This window comes from Gobio gobio, assembly GCF_949357685.1.
Source record: "Gobio gobio genome assembly, chromosome: 24".
Taxonomy (NCBI): Eukaryota; Metazoa; Chordata; class Actinopteri; order Cypriniformes; family Gobionidae; genus Gobio; species Gobio gobio.
This window is the reverse complement of record NC_137120.1, coordinates 22,683,858-22,696,013: the sequence shown is the minus strand read 5'-3', so window position 1 is coordinate 22,696,013 and position 12,156 is coordinate 22,683,858. Positions and strand designations below refer to the sequence as shown.

Sequence of the window (12,156 nt, the reverse complement as noted above, 5' to 3'; positions counted from 1 at the left end):
ATTACAAATATTTTTTTTAACATGATACCATTCAAATTCCATTAAAAAGCTTTCCAGTTTTCACTGCTCACAGATCTTTTCACATCATTACATATGCCTTCAACATCCAACAATCAAGGGAAATTGTCGAGCGTGTGTTTGTCATATCAGTTTGAACTCATTCATGATGCCAACCCACCCAGCTTGTGAGAAGAAAAACTTGACATTTTCCTAAAATCACCTGGGGTTCCACGCTTAGGACATGAGATAGGTGACAATTTCCTAGGATTGGTTGTATTCACAGGACACGAACATCTACATTTCCTGTGTCGACTATACCAATGAGGGTCGACAGGGATTACACAAACAAATCCACCTCATCTAAACCCAGGAGATGCGGCAGAGCTCAAGTCTCGGAAATGAGCATATGATGGGTTTTAAATAATAAAGTAGTTGAGTGCTTCTGCGATTTTCTTTACGACCAAGTGAATCATTCAGGCGCTTGTTCAAGCCAAGGCATTGCTTGACATAATTGTGCACCCATGCTTGAGCGGGAGAAGCCGAATAATGCATGTTGGGGGGGGGGGGCTGACTCATTTCAAATAAAAGGCAGGCTGGAAGTTTTCTTTCTCTCAATGAGACATACTATTTGACCTAGATCTTACTTTAAAATTCTGCATTAGATGTGAATTAGTGGAGCATGCTCTTGTACAACTTGATTACGCGGAAGAGCTTCTTCCATGGCTGCTCGATTGCGACGTCTTTCGCTTCGGTCGCTCGGAGTAATTCGACCTGTCATTCACATTTGCAATGGACAATCGAACAAGAGGTCTGCATATTATATAGAGTACACTGCCCAAAATAAATTTTTTGTCATTTTATTTACCTTCATGTCAAACCAGTATGTATCTATTTTTTCCTGTGTGCACAAGGGCAGAATTTTTAAAAAAATCATGCAACTTTTTCCATACAAAAACGGCTCATTGTGACCATGTCTGTTAATATTAATGATATTATATATTTATTATAAATATATTTTATATATTGTTAGATTTATTAACAATATAATAATACATTAATATTTTTGTATTTTATTATCAATAATATTATGTTAATATATTATATTATATGTATATATATATTATAGTATATATATATATATATATTAGGGGTGTAACGGTACACAAAACTGACGGTTCGGTACGTACCTCGGTTTTGAAGTCACGGTTCGGTACGGGTTCGGTACAGCAGTTTTACAAAATTGCTTTTTACCTATTTTTATTAAACAGTGGTTTACTGAAAAAATAGTGTCTGTCCTTAAATTAATTAAATTATAACTAAAAGTTTATTGAAGATATTGCTGCATAAACTATATAGGGAGCCCTTACTTGCACATTAATATTAAAGGTTAACAACAGAACCAAAACTATTAGCCTAAATTCAGTTGCTATTTATTTTTAGGTATAATAATCAACACTCATAAGCTTCACATAAGGCTGTTTTTGCATTGATTTCTAAATCTAATTTATAAAATTATGTTTTTTTCTCCAATTCGTTGTTGAAATATAATAATTTAGTGAGTGTCATTTTCATGACAGGTTTATTTAAACATACATGAAATAATCAAGACATCACTAACAGGTTAAGTAGAATATAATGAATATATAGGCTAATATAGTGCATATATTTAGCGAAATAGTTGATTTCTCCAGTGAACTAACAGCCGTGGACACAGATTGACTGCCTGATGTAAATGTGATGCAACATGACATTGTTTACAAGCTGTTTTAATATTGACGTCTTTCCGCGGTTGAAACACTGATTGAGCGATGACACCACATATGATACGTTTCAGTGTTAATGTATCCTCAACATACCTTAAGATATTAATTCATGTTTATTCTTTAGGAAGAGATGATCGCGTTCACAGATGATCGCGTTCACACGCAGACGCGCGCTCCGCGGCCGCTTGAGCTGACGTGTCTACAGTGATCAGTCGTCACATTAAAGAGCGCCAAAACAGCATTTATCGTTTGAATTTCATGATAAAATGGACTGAATACTTAATGTTCGTGTGGGAACTAGGACTGAAGTGTGTTCCGCGCATAAAACAAGCCGACTGTTAACTGTTAAAGATTGCATTCGTAACCGTTCGGTACACACGCGCACCGAACCGAGAGCCCTGTACCAAAACGGTTCGGTACGAATACGTGTACCGTTACACCCCTAACATATGTGTATATATATTTTATGTTAGATGCGATTAATCGCGATTAATTGATTTGCCAGCACTAAAAATATTATGGTCCTGCAAAATAATCTAGACCTTGTTATATCATAGGCATGCAGAACAATGGTGATGAAATGTTGCAAAGACATGTTTTTCCTGACATGATGCTCCAAATAAATCACAATGGGATCAGGAACACATTAATAAATAAGGTCAATTTTGAGTTGATGTCCACTAACATCCTGCTATTACAGGCAAGACCTTCCGCTATATGCTCATGTTTGCAAGACACAATTTTCACTTAGCTTGAATGCCAAAAAGCGTTCATTCTCCTATCCTATTTCCGCAGTCAGTTATTAGCCTGTAACCTTTCACTCTAATGGAGGATTTCAACTCTTCCCTATGTGCTTTGCTGTCCCTCTGAGGATACAGAGTGCTTTCAAATGAACAATCTTTTTTTTCACCCCTCTTTCCCACTATCAAGACTCCCAACGAGCGGCGGAAAATCCAGAGGTCCCTCCCCTTCTCTTAAGTACTACTTCAGAAAATAGCATTGTAGTAGAGCGTTTCTCTTAATGTAAAGGCAACATGCCATGGGAAGGCGCCCACAACACTCAGGTACACGCATGCCTTTCCGGAAAGGACAGCATTTGCGCCTGTAGGAGGTGGATAGTGCATCTCATAAATATTACTTGGGGGTGATCTCTCTGCGGAGTGGCGATAGATTCCTTCTTGTTTTTTTGGGGTGGATAAGAGCTATGTCAAGCACACGGCAGTTTTCCTGTGGCTGATTAAAATGGAAGGTGGCAGCCATTCTGTTTGGGGAAAACAGGTGTTTGATACACATGTCAGATTGATTATATTCCCAAAAAAACACCATGGAAAAACTCGTTAGTCGTCAGGAAATCCTCCTGGTCTGAAATTAATTACTTAAGCTTTAGAGTATCCTAGTGAGCTTTTATTTTTATTTCTCTCAGGTCAACATTTAAGTTGATGCCAGTACTAACAATTCAACTAAATAATTTATTTTACTTAAGGCATTTAATTGACTATAAAATGAATACATTTTAACTTATATAATAAATAATAGGGATGCACAATATAGCATTTAGGCTGATATTTGTAATTTATCATTATTGGATATTTTATTGAACATTTACACTAATAAAACACTAATAAATCAAATGCAATAACATCATATCCATTACACAAATATATACTAAGAAATATGCAAATGCTGGGTTGTTTCAACCCATGTTTGAGTTAAATATGGACAATAATTTTAAAATTAAAAACAAAGGTTGGTTTTGTCCATATTTGACACAAACATGGGTTGAAACAACCCAGCATTTTTAGAGGGTAATTATTGTATTATAATTAGTATTAAAGTTAAATGTAATCATTAGAAAATCTTTAAAAACAATGTACACAATGCCTACATTCACTTTAAAACAACTGATTTTAGCTTTTAGTGTTTATTTTTTATTTATTTAGACAAAACAGTATAGAATATCCGTATTCATTAGTTATAGTTCACAATATGGAAACTTGATGAGTAAAGTTTATGAACAAACTTTGATGTTGGCTTGAGAAAGCCTAGCTTGAAAGTTTGAAGTAATTAATTGGGATGGTTGCTAGGGGTATAAATTATCAGCATATCAGTAGCCTATTGGTTATCCTAATATAAAATAATAAATACGTCTCTATGGAATAGTTTTTTTTTTTTTTTTGCATTATTTATATACTATTATAGTATACCTATAACAGTTTGAATTAACTTTTATTTTTATATTTTAATTTTAATTTTAGTTAAATTTTTATGTGCTAAAGATGAATTTTTAAGTCATTCATCTTGTCATTTTAAAGTTTTTTCATACAATATTTATATGTTATAAAAGTCTGAAATAGTCGAGAAAGAGAGAGTGTTTTAAAAAATCATGAAGCCGTTTTAAAACCTTGAAGTTTATTATTTTTTTTATTTTTTATATGTTTTAAAAGCTCAAAGTTTGAAGGTTTTAAGTCTCTTAAATTATTTGGTATGCAATTACTAGGGTATTCTAAGTGGTTGCAAGGGTGTTGCTATGTGGTTGCTAGGGTACTTAGGTGGTTGCTAGGGTGTTGCTATGCAGTTGTTAGGGCACTTAGGTGGTTGCTAGGGTGTTTCTATGTGATTGCTAGGGTATTCTGGGTGGTTGCCAGGGAAAATAAATGATCGGCTTATCAGTGTTGGCTAGAATTTTAATATAGGTGTATCCTTAATATAAAAATGAATAAATATGCCTCTCTATAGAAAACAAAAGGAGATGTTTAGTAGAATGTTCAGGCTGCTCTTATGCATTAACAGTCATTTTTTAATTATAGCGTTTTAGTAGTTTTTTTGTTTTTAATATAATATTTATATTTTTAACATTTTAACAAAAACTATTTTTAATAGTTTTAATTTTAGTTTACAGTAACAACACTTCTGTAAAAATGACAAAAGGGGCCATAAAAGTATCATAACAGTAGTTCATATGACTGTGAGTAAGCTTTGTGTGAGGAACAGATCTAAATGAATCATTATTTGAATTAACTTCACTCACTGGGTTGCATAAGGTATCAACATATCAACAACACCAAATGGCATTGGGTGTGAATATGCAGAAGTACATATAAACCTTCTGTAACATTCTGTGGTCACTGCTTTCATTGTATGGAAAAGAGCAGCGCGAACATTCTGCTAAACATCTTTTGTGCTCCATGGAAAAAAGAAAGTCATCTGGGAAACGGCATGAGGGTGAGCAAATGTTCATTTGTGGCTGAACCATTCCTTTAATTTATTTTTCTCTTGACTAGCACTAGCTTGCAGCAGAGACATGCACCCAGTAATTAATTGAAGGACATCGTTAGTTGGAGAGATTCAGGGGAAAAATATCTCACACTAATTAACATGTGTCTGTGTTTCAATTAACAATGACCTCAATCTCTCAGAAAGCAGGAAAATAAGGGGAAGCTTGTTCGGAAGAGTGGGCTGCGTTCTGCGCATTCTGCCTGCTAGAACACATGAAACAATATATGTATTCTCTATCTATGAACGGAGCATTCTGTTGGAAATTATTCAGAAGAGGCCTGTATAAACTGACTGAACAATTACACAATCCTCGCTAACTCTAACAGTCGTTATCAATAGCAGTAAACCGCAAATATCTATGCGTTCTTTTATCAAAACGACAATGCTACCTCACTTTTCATGAGCAGGTCAAACGCGTCGCGTTTTCCGAAAGTCATTTTCAGCTTTTTGATTGCAACCTTGCCAGCTGGCTTTGATACCGATGGGAATTGGAGAGATAGAGAAAAGCACGTCTTGATCTAAAAATTCTCAGAGCTCTAAATTGCAACACCTCTCTTCCAAAGAAATATATCAAAGATGCTCTGAAAAAGTTGGAAGCACAACATTGACAGTGGGCGAGAAGGGGGGGTGGTGTTGTGACATTGATGGGAGAAAACTTCGACTGAAGCAGATATGAGTGTCAAACAACATGCACAACGGAGAATCTTCTAAGTTTAGATACAGTCTCTAGACAAAAGCAACAACCTTGCCGATATACGTTGGCAAAATAGTGAGATATGGTATGTGTTTCAAATTAATGTCCATTGTTTTCAACCCTTTTTGCCTGAAACCATCTCAGCTAACATGGAACAGTCAACTTTAGCTAACGTTCTAGCAAGGTTCTCTCAAAGTTCTTCAAGTAACGTTAATAGAACGTTCGTTCAAAGTTATGTGGTCTTTAATTATGTTCTCGAAACGTTATTTATACGTATAAATGTAGTGCTGTCAAATCGATTAATCACGTCTAACACAAAAGTTTGTTAACACTTAATGAGAATGTTAGCAAAAAACATTCCTAGAATATATTTGTGTTGGGATTGTACAATTGTTAGTTTTAAAAAAAAGAATTGCAACCAAGTCTAAGACAGCCTTAAGATGATACCATACTGAATAAGAAAATGCTGTAGGAATAACTTTAACTCAAGAAAAAAAAAAGAAATTGTTAGTAAATTTAACAATAATAGGCAAGTAGAATGACAGAAATAGCATTTTCTTACTCCAATAAAATGTATAACAGTCCATAATCTTATAAAATAAAATAAAATACAGCAAGATCTAAAATATCAAATAAAGCTTTGTATTGTACAAAAAGAGATATGGCCCAACAAGATGAAAAACAGTCTTGAAAATCCTGTCTGTCAAAAATAAAAGTCATAGCATTACCTATAAATGTACCAGACAGGAAAAATATACTCATGCAAGTTAACAAATTTAGCTGGAGGAACTGCTATAGTGTGGTGGAACATGGCATCAGCACCAAAAGCACTGTGACAGCAAGTTTCTTCTCTTTCTGCGAGAGTCAATGGATCAAATTTGTTAACCTCATATGACAGTTGTCAATGAGGAGCTTTTTCTTTACTTAAAGAGGTAGCTCACCCAAAATACAGTTCTGTCATTATTTATTTACCCTCAATCCATTCCAAACCTGTATATTGTTATTTTTTTCTGTGAAACACAAAAGGAGAATTTTTGAAGAATGTTCATGCTGCTCTTTTCAATATGGCAGCACAGTGACTGTCGTGAATGAATGAATGAATTAATGAATGAATGAATGAATAACTAACTATGGATGCACAGCTATTAAAATAAATAAATAAAAATAACTCTGATACTGAGTCAATAATTATTTTCATGTCATTGCCGATAATCAATAAATGGCTGATATGAAATCAAATATTTTCTCAAAAAATATATAGCATAAGGTAAATAAAACATAATTAGACCCATAATATAAATAAAATTAATGCTTTGATACTACGACAAATTAAGTCAGTGCTTGATGTATAATGATTTACATGAAAAATAATTGTTGTTTTAAATGTAAAATTAGGCGGAAAGGAGGAAATAGGCAGAAAATATACAATATTGAACAATATACAGGCAATACAGGCTGTAACAAGTACATTAAAAACATCTCTTATATTGATCGAAAACTGATATTGATGTATTTTTTGGTTCTTTGGTCAAGTGTGACTAAAAAAAGAATTTTTCTTTAATTTACTTATTATTACTTAAAGTAACTAATAAATTAATTATAGTTAGTTATGACAAATTTGTATTATTTTATAAAGTAGTGTACGTAAAAGAGAAGTATATTTTTTGTTAAAATTGTTACAGTAGTTTATAGATATAGTCATTGATTTGAAAATCAGCCAGAGAGAAATAAAAGCTCTTTTGGCTACTCTAATAAAAGCATCAAGTAATTGGATATAGAAACAATTTCCTCCATGATGATTTTTGGGAAATAATCAAAATGTCTCCTTTCATGTTCCAAAGATGAAAGAAAGTCATAAGGGTTTGGAAGGACACCAGGGTGAGCAAATAATGACAAAACGTGCCTTCAACTAAAAGTCATAATAGTTTTGACAGTCAGAAGTCACATTGCAGGGCAAGGGCCAGGTTTGTAGACACCGATGTACTTGCACTAGCAGTCATTATCTTCTCCGATCTTTTTTTAAACAGAGAATCCATGTATGATCAACTGCCTGAGGACCTCGTGATGCACCACGCGCCATGCTAAACTACCCCAAACTCACTCGAAACAAATAAACAGTAAAGACAAGGGAGAATTTGCATGAATCACATGCATGTCATGCTGAAAAACTTAACATCCTCACGCAGAGCCTGCGCTCTTATCTTAAATGCTGGATTCCTCACAGACGCCTGCAGTGTTTTTAGGGGGTTGGGGAAGCTGGGTTGTTTTGTGGGGCTAAAAATAGTGTCGTAGATCAGAATGTTGAGGAGAATAAGGCCTCGTGCAGATTAAACTGCAGTTAATCGCCTGTCTGCCACGGCAAACTGAAGCGGGACCGTAATGCCATTGTGTGTTAGATGCCTCGTACATGGTGAACTTCAACGAGGTCTCGGAGATCTGCTCTTCAACTTTGTTTCAGAAGGATGTTTACACTTCACCCTCTTTTTTCTCCTTAAGTCATTCATCACTTTTTTGCCTCTCATTTCCTCAACCAGAGAAGCAATTTGTTTTCCTATAAACTCGCTTTGAGGGAATATCAGTTTGAGGGGTATTGAGTTGACAAGGGACTTAATCAAAGAGCCAAAACTAATGTGCTTTGGTGCAGATTTGTCAAAAATGTAATGACAACAATTACATCGCTACCTCTTATTTTGTAATAGACATTTCGAGGTAAAAATAAAGGTGGGTTGATGCCATAGAAGAACCATTTCTTGGTTCCCCAAAGAACCTTTAAGTCAACAGTTCTTAAAAGAACCATATTTTTTGTAATGTGAAGAACAGAATCTAGTGTGTTTTCGTTTTAACACAGCTTCTGAAAATAAAAACAATCCTTGTCCATACACTGTAAACCCTTAACTCAAAAATGCTCAAAATATTTAATTGGTTTGAATAGAGTAAACTTAAATTAAACAAATTAGTTCAATCAAATTCCCTTTTTTAAGTTTTTAGAACTTTCTTTTACTACTGAGTTCACAAAACTGACACTTTTTAAGTAATCTGAATTGTTTTATTGTTTTGAGTTTTATGAACTGGTTTATTTTCTTTTAGACAAACTTAAAATTAAACTCAAACTGGCCTGGGATTTTAGCATTTACTGAATTGGATAGTTAAAGCTAGCCAAGTTTCCTCTACTAAAAATATTTAAATTGAGATTACATGATAATTTTAAGTTAAATGAATGAATGAATTAGTTTACTCAAATATTTAATGTTAAGAACAATTAGTTCTTAGTACAAAATAAATATATGCAAGTTCTGCTTACTTAAATTTTTCTTAAGCTTAAAAAAATTATTAAAAATGTTGATCAAATCTGTTAAGTTTTGTCAGCTTATTAGGGTTTACAGTGTACTGGCGTTTATGCATTAGAAAAGATCTCCATCCACACTACACGACCATGTCACATGACCATTCATGCACACTGGGCATGTGCGCAGTGTAAACAGTTGCCGATTGTTGCCGATTGCTCTAATAATAATAGCTTGCAGTTCTGACTCCATGTTATTGTTTACACGCTCGTCGAGGCTGGTCTGTTATTGTCATGTTCTGATAGCGTAATGGTCAAATAAATGATAGGGGTTTGACGACTCGGAAGGATATGCAATGATTCAGAAGACCCAATCAGGGAGCGAATGTAGGCAGCCACACCTTCGTTTTCAAAATGCTCAGTTTTGGTTTGTTTACACTGAAATGCAACCCCAGAGTTTTCTAACTAAAACAGGGTCTGCAGCATATCCAAAAGTCTCTGTTTTCAAGTGTCAAAAACTCTGGAGGCATAACTGTAGCAAAAAGTTATGTGTTTTAAAATGAAAATACACTAGTGTAAACAGGACCTAAAGAACATTTTTCCACTATAAAGAACCTTTTGTGGAATGGAAAGGTTCCATGGATGTTAAAGTTTATTCGAGGAACCATCAGTGCCAATAAAGAACCTTCATTTTTAAGAGTACACTTAAAAAAATGGTGTAGAAACAATTTTCACTCAGAAATTGCTAGTAAATTCCACAAACAATTACAAAGAAACAGAAAGTAACACTGAATTAAATGTGAAATTCTGAAGTAGAAAAAGATAGATAGATAGATAGATAGATAGATAGATAGATAGATAGATAGATAGATAGATAGATAGATAGATAGATAGATAGATAGATAGATAGATAGATAGATAGATAGATAGATAGATAGATAGATAGATAGATAGATAGATAGATAGATAGATAGATAGCTTTGAGGCACTTTGAGGTTGGAATCATATGCACATATTTTGAAGGACATCTCTGGGAAATGTTCTTCAACAGGCAATAAGGACAGAGCTACGAACATGTCCCAGTACACCCTATTAATATCCAAAGTTAACTTCAAAGCTAGTTTGTACGGAGAGGCAAAAGAACGGCAACAAAGATCTCTATTCAGTGATTCGGAGAACAAGAATTAGCTGCTCACATGCCAAACAGTTTAGCAGAGAAAATGCCATGAACACAATGAGGTTTTTCATTCTACGTCAGTTCAGCTGGTGCAGTCAAGCTTTTACTTAATTTCTGGGTGATGGAGAACAATTAAAACAACTAAGCGACTGTATTAAGCCAATTCTACAAATGGCTTAATATTTAGAAATGCATTATATAATGTGGACAGACGGACAGGCAGATAGAACAAAAGAACGATAGAACGATAGAACGATAGATAGAACGATAGAACGATAGAACGATAGATAGATAGATAGATAGATAGATAGATAGATAGATAGATAGATAGATAGATAGATAGATAGATAGATAGATAGATAGATAGATAGATAGATAGATAAAACAGACAGTGATTCACTAAGGCTTAAGGCTTAAAGACTTAATTCTGATTTTGACAATGACGGTGCAAAACCAATTTGATTCCAAACAAAGATTCATTCAAGGCCTGTTGAATCAGAAACAGCAGCATTTTGTGGACCAAACAACCAATATATTCTCTACATGGTTTCAATTACAATCATGCCAAGTCATTCAATCGCTCGCCCTGATATGTGCATGATAGTAGAAGTGGTCTAGTTAGTCTTTACAGTATGTGAATGACAGAATAATAAAGACTGTATTCTGTACAAGAAAAAAAATCTGTTTGATTAGACACCGATTGAGAATTCCATATGAAAATTAGTTCCAAGCCTAAGTTGGAGGATTGCTGCCATTTCTGGAGCACAAACAGCCAATAGGCCTACACCCTCCTAGATAAGTTCAATTACAAAGATGCCCAGTCATTCAGTCACTGGCCCAAGCTAATTGGTATTTGCACTAATTGCGAGGGTTCGGCTCCCGGTCAACAAAATCAATTACAGCATCTAAAATCAAATCAGATTCAAATCAGAAGAGTGATCACCCAAACCCCTGGCATCCGGACATTATTTGTATCTATGAACTTCAGTCCAGAGCACAGACATATCATCCAAACCACACATGTTTATTAAGGCTCCAGAACCAAAAGCCTGGTGCCAAATGAAGACATTTAACTTTTTAACCTCTGTATTAAATAATGAATTGAATCAATGATGATCTAAACAAGTCTACAACCAAAAGTGTAGAGGAGATTTCAATCACTCATGGTTGGGTTGGTTCAGCTCTTTTTAAATCAGATTAACAAATCTAAATTCACAAGTCAACTTGGTCCCCCCTTTTACAGACGCAATATATTGCACTCGTTATGCTTTTAAGTGTTATATTCAGACAGCTGCGAGTTATTGTTCCATTAAACGTTCATAAAACTGTAAACTTCACCGTTCCGATCGGTTAGTGGTTCAACTTGTATTAACTAGTGCTGAAACACACCGGCATACGCAACGCGCTCCGCTTTTATTGCCATAACAACAGCAGCGGTTTCCTACGGGATACCAGCGCGAGTCCGAACCATCTCTCACTTCTGACCGGATCGGATGCATTAACCAAAAACCATACAGATACGATATGGATACATAAAAAGGTATCTTACAGCATCATTTCGTCTTACCTGGTAATAATGAAGTTGAATGCGCTGTGAACACGACGCGAATTTAGATGATACACTATATATTCCCCGCTGATGTCCACATTGTCAGTGGCAGGCGCTTACTGTAAGAGAGAAAACCCCGATGTCAGAGAGAGAGAGAGAGAGAGAGAGAGAGAGAGAGAGAGAGAGAGAGAGAGAGAGAGAGAGAGGAGGGGGGGGGCTAAAGGAGATAGGACCATCCTATCCAATTACAAAAGACAAACGAGGGTTAAAAAGAACAACAATGCACAACCATATGCCGAGGGCAAAACCCACTGCGTTGGTTTCGTCTATTCGACCACTCGGTTATTTCATACAACAACAAAAAATTTCTCGACATATATAATATTTGACTATCCTTCGCGCAAGTGGTCAAGT

General features: G+C 35.0%; 1 protein-coding gene across 11 annotated transcripts in view; it reads right to left on the bottom strand.

Moving 5' to 3' along the window:
* Positions 1 to 11,886, bottom strand: part of pcbp4 (poly(rC) binding protein 4) — a 101,354-nt gene extending 89,468 nt beyond the window's left edge. For all 11 annotated transcript variants that reach the window (XM_079808403.1, XM_079808400.1, XM_079808399.1 and 8 more), the window contains exon 1: positions 11,761 to 11,886. The gene's annotated coding sequence lies outside the window, so the exon portion shown is untranslated. The remainder of the gene's footprint in view (positions 1 to 11,760) is intronic.
* Positions 11,887 to 12,156: the final 270 nt, after the last annotated feature.